The 4,374-nt window shown below is 49.3% G+C and overlaps 1 protein-coding gene across 1 annotated transcript in view; it reads left to right on the forward strand.

Annotated features, from left to right (window-relative positions):
- Fblim1 (filamin binding LIM protein 1) overlaps positions 1–4,374 on the forward strand; it is a 19,794-nt gene that overhangs the window by 13,234 nt on the left and 2,186 nt on the right. The window lies entirely within an intron of this gene.

Consider the following 4,374-nt stretch of genomic DNA (forward strand, 5'->3'; position numbering starts at 1 on the left):
CATCGCCCGGCTCAGATAGATTTCTTAAACAGCTCAGGACCCCCCGCCTCAGGAAGGTACTGCCTACAGTGAGCTGGGCTCCCCACATCCACTAGTAATCAAGAGAATGCCCCCAGAGACATGCCACAGGCTAGTCTGCTCTGGGCAGTCCCCCAACTGGGACTCTCGCTGATAACTGCACCATGTCAGATAGACAGCTGACGCTAACATACCTTCTGAGCCTATCGCAGCCTGGGAGCTGATGAGCTAGGATCGACAGCCCCTAGAACCAGACGATGGAACCCATGAAACAGGTCCTTCTGTCCAGTCCTGTCCTGTCTACCTACCTCACCCCACCCTGACAGGGTCTCACTGTGTAGCCATGGCTACCCCAGAACTCACTACAAAGACCAGGCTGGCCTCAAACTCATAGAGATCCCCCTGCCTCTGCCTCTCTGGTGCTAAGAGTAAAGTGTACATCATCACACGTGGCCTCACGGAACAGGGTTTGACTACCATAGACAGAAAGGGATCCTGGGCAGGCTTAAAACTTTGTAGGTGCCAGGGGAAAAAAAAAAAGTTAAAAAATGGGGTTTAGGGGCTGGAGAGATAGCTCAGTGGTTAAGAGCACTGACTGCTCTTCCAGAGGTCCTGAGTTCAATTCCCGGCAACCACATGGTGGCTCACAACCATCTGTAATGAGGTCTGGTGCCCTCTTCTGGTCTGCAGATATACACACAGAATATTGTATACATAACAAATAAATAAATATTTAAAAAATGGGGTTTAGGAGCCAGTGAGATGACCTGGTGGGTAAAGGTGCATGCCACCAAGCCTGGAGACCTAACCTCGATCCCTGGGAGCCACATAGTGGAACAAAAGGACCTACTTCTGCACACGCTGTCCTTCCTTACCCACACGCCCCGAGGTGACACAAGCATGCCCACACATATGTGCACAGTGAATAAATTAAAATGTAAATAGCAATTTAAACGGCACTTAGAAGGGAAAGGCTGTGATAGAGTCTAACCAGGACTAACCAGGGGGTACTACAAGGAAAATAATTCTTTTTTTTCATTTTATTTTATTTATTATATATACGGTGTTCTGCCTGCATGTACACCTGCAGGCCAGAAGAGGGCACCAGATCTCATAGATGGTTGTGAGCCATCATGTGGTTGCTGGGACTTGAACTCAGGACCTCTGGAAGAGCAGTCAGTGCTCTTAACCTCTGAGCCATCTCTCCAGCCCGGAAAATAATTCTTGTAGCAGGAAGTGGTGGCCCATGACTGTAATCCCAGCCCAGGGGAGGCTAAGGCAGGAGAACCTGAGTTTGAGGTCAGCCTGGGACACGCAGTGAGATCCTTTCTGCGAGAGAGAAGGGTAGAAAGTACTTTTGTAGAGGAGAGGGTATTTAGCCTATTTCATGAGACCCCCACCATAGGCTTGCCAGTTGCATAGAGGGGAAAGGAAATCCAGAAGGAGAGAAAACCTTAAAGGCATGAGGACCTGAGTTCAGATCCCCATAGCCCTTCTGAAAGGCCAGGCACAGTCTGTGATCTCAGCGAGGCTGAGCTGGGAAGAGGGGCTCAGGAGCACTGGTCGCTGGCCCAGCCTCCCTGACGAAGTTCCAGGCGGTCCTCGGGAACAGCAGGTTATCCTCTGACTGTGTGCACACACAAGGAGCATGTGCACACACGTGCACACACACATATGCACAAGGAAGGAGGAGAGGGGAGAGAGGAGGTTGGGGGTGACCCACTGCTGCAGGTGAAACTCTGAAGATTAGAGGGAGTGGAGGTTTCTAGGTGGTCTGGGATGCAGACTGCCTGGGAGGGGGAGGGTAAGAGATGAAGCCAAGAAAGGGAGGGGCTGGGCTTCCATGAGGAGCTGCTTAGAAACTTCTGCTGCAGCCCCAGCAGGAAATACCAGGCAGTGGTCAGGTGATCAGAAGGGTCAGCTGCTACTGCTTTATTTTTTTGTTTTCTTTTTTAGATTTATTTAGTTAGTTAATGTGTATGAGTGGTTTGCCTGCATGTGTATGTTTGTACCATGTGTGTTGGTGCCTGTGGGGCCTCTGATCCCCTGGCCCTGGAGTTGTGGATGGTTGTGAGTCACCATGCGGGGCTGGGAATCAAACCTGGGTCCTCTGCGAAAGCAGTGAGCCTGCGAAACTCCTGAACCAGCCCTCCAGCCCAAGACCTCTTTGGTTTTGTTTTTTGTTTGTTTTTTTTTTTTTTAGTTTTTCAAGATGCAGTTTCTCTCTGTAGCCCTGGCTGTCCTGGTACTAGCTCTTGTAGATCAGGCTGGCCCCAAACTCAGAGCTCCACCTGCCTCTGCTTCCCAGGTGCTGGGATTTAAGGCGTGCACCACGACTCCTGGCGAAGTTCTTAATCTTGGGCTCTTTCCTTCTGCCTGGACCCTGCAGGCGCTGAACTTGGTCCAGCAATGAGGCTCCAAGCTGCCCACCCCCTCACTCCACTGCCATCCCTGTAGCTCTGAGCTTTCTGCTCTCTGGCGATGATGATGACATAACCTTCCTGGAGCACCCCAGAGCAGGATCTCTCAATCAGCTGATGGTCATTTCGTTTATTCCCTTGTGTTTATTTGATTTTTTTTTTTTTTTTTTTTTTTTTTTTTTTTTTTTTTTTTTTTTTTTTTTTTTTTTTTTTGGTTTTTTGAGACAGGGTTTCTCTGTGGCTTTGGAGCCTGTCCTGGAACTAGCTCTGGTAGACCAGGCTGGTCTCGAACTCACAGAGATCCGCCTGCCTCTGCCTCCCGAGTGCTGGGATTAAAGGCGTGCGCCACCATCGCCCGGCCCTTGTGTTTATTTGAGAAGATAATGGAGAGCCTAGAGGATTTGGGGAGAGAAGTTGATTGCTTCCTACGTAATCTGACTTTGTCAGTTAGAGTTCAAGGTCTGGCAGCTGATGAGGAAGCTCCAGAGCTGTTATTAGTCCCAGAGCCCTGATGGAATCCAACAGTACCAGGTGCTCCTAAAGCTTGACTGAGCAAATAACCCCCACTTCCTGTCCACAGTCACGCTGACCAAAGCTGCCTAGTGAGTCACGACTCTAAAGTGACATTCCGACAGGTGAGGCCCAGCCAGGCTTGGTGGCTCAAGCGGGGGCTGATTTAAACTTTTTTTTTTTTTTTGAGACATGGTTTCTCTGTAGCTTTGGAGCCTGTCCTGAAACTAGCTCTGTAGACCAGGCTGGCCTCAAACTCACAGAGATCCTCCTGCCTTTGCCTCCTGAGTGCTGGGATTAAAGGTGTGCGCCATCACCGCCTGGCTTAAACCCTATCTTTTTTTCTTTTTCTTTCTTTTTCTTCCTTCCTTCCTTCCTTCCTTCCTTCCTTCCTTCCTTCCTTCCTTCCTTCCTTCCTTCCTTCTCTCTCTCCCTCTCTCTCCCTCTTTCGACAGGGTTTCTCTGTGTGGCCCTGGCTGTCCTCAGACTCACTCTGTAGATCAAGTTAGCCTCACACTCACAGAGATCCCCCTGCTTCTGCCTCCTGAGCAATGAGATGAGCCACCACCCCTAGGCTAAACTGTATCTTAAACTGACCCCTAAAAACAAATAAAAAATCTCACAGATGTAAAACTCACACCATAGCAGTCTAGCACAGAACTGGTTTTAATTCTCCCAGGAAAGAAGTGCGGCTCCACATAGTGCCCTTGGTATCCTTCCGCCTTGGTATCCTTCCGCCTTGCCCCTGACGCTGTGCTCCGGGCCTTTTATTGCTGTTGATGGAAGGGTGACCATATTTTATAAGTGGAAAGTGCTTTTTAATTATAAAAGACTGTCATGTATATTGCCTTATTAAATCCTAATGACAGTCTTGGAAGATGACTTACTGTCCCCATTTCAGCTGAGAAAACTGAAGCTGGGCGTAGTGGCATACAGCTGCCATTCCCAGTACCGGAAGCTGAGGTGGGAAGATCAGGCCACCGTGGGTTACACTCAGTTTTCCAGGACAGCCTGGGGTACATGGAGAGAGCCTGTCTCAAAACGAACAAAGCCGTGACTGGAGAGATGGCTCAGGGCTAACCCAGAGGTCCTGAGTTCAATTCCCAACACCCATATGGCAGCTCACAACTGTCTGTACCTCCAGTTCCAGGAGATATGACACCCTCACAGAAACATACATGCAGGCAAAACATATGCACATAAAATAAAAATAAGTAAATTATAAATTATTAAAAACAAAAAACAAAGCCAAGCTGGGTGTAGGGTCAGGGAGTTCGAAGTCATCCTTGGCTGCATGGCTTGAAACTAGATTCAGCTTTAAAATCCTGACTCAAGCCAGCGGTGGTGGCGCACGCCTTTATGCCTGCACTCTGGAGGCAGAGGCAGGCGGATCCCTGTGAGTTCGAGGCCAGTCTGGTCTACAGAG

The sequence above is a fragment of the Microtus ochrogaster genome, chromosome 10 (assembly GCF_000317375.1).
Source record: "Microtus ochrogaster isolate Prairie Vole_2 chromosome 10, MicOch1.0, whole genome shotgun sequence".
In the NCBI taxonomy this organism is placed as follows: Eukaryota; Metazoa; Chordata; class Mammalia; order Rodentia; family Cricetidae; genus Microtus; species Microtus ochrogaster.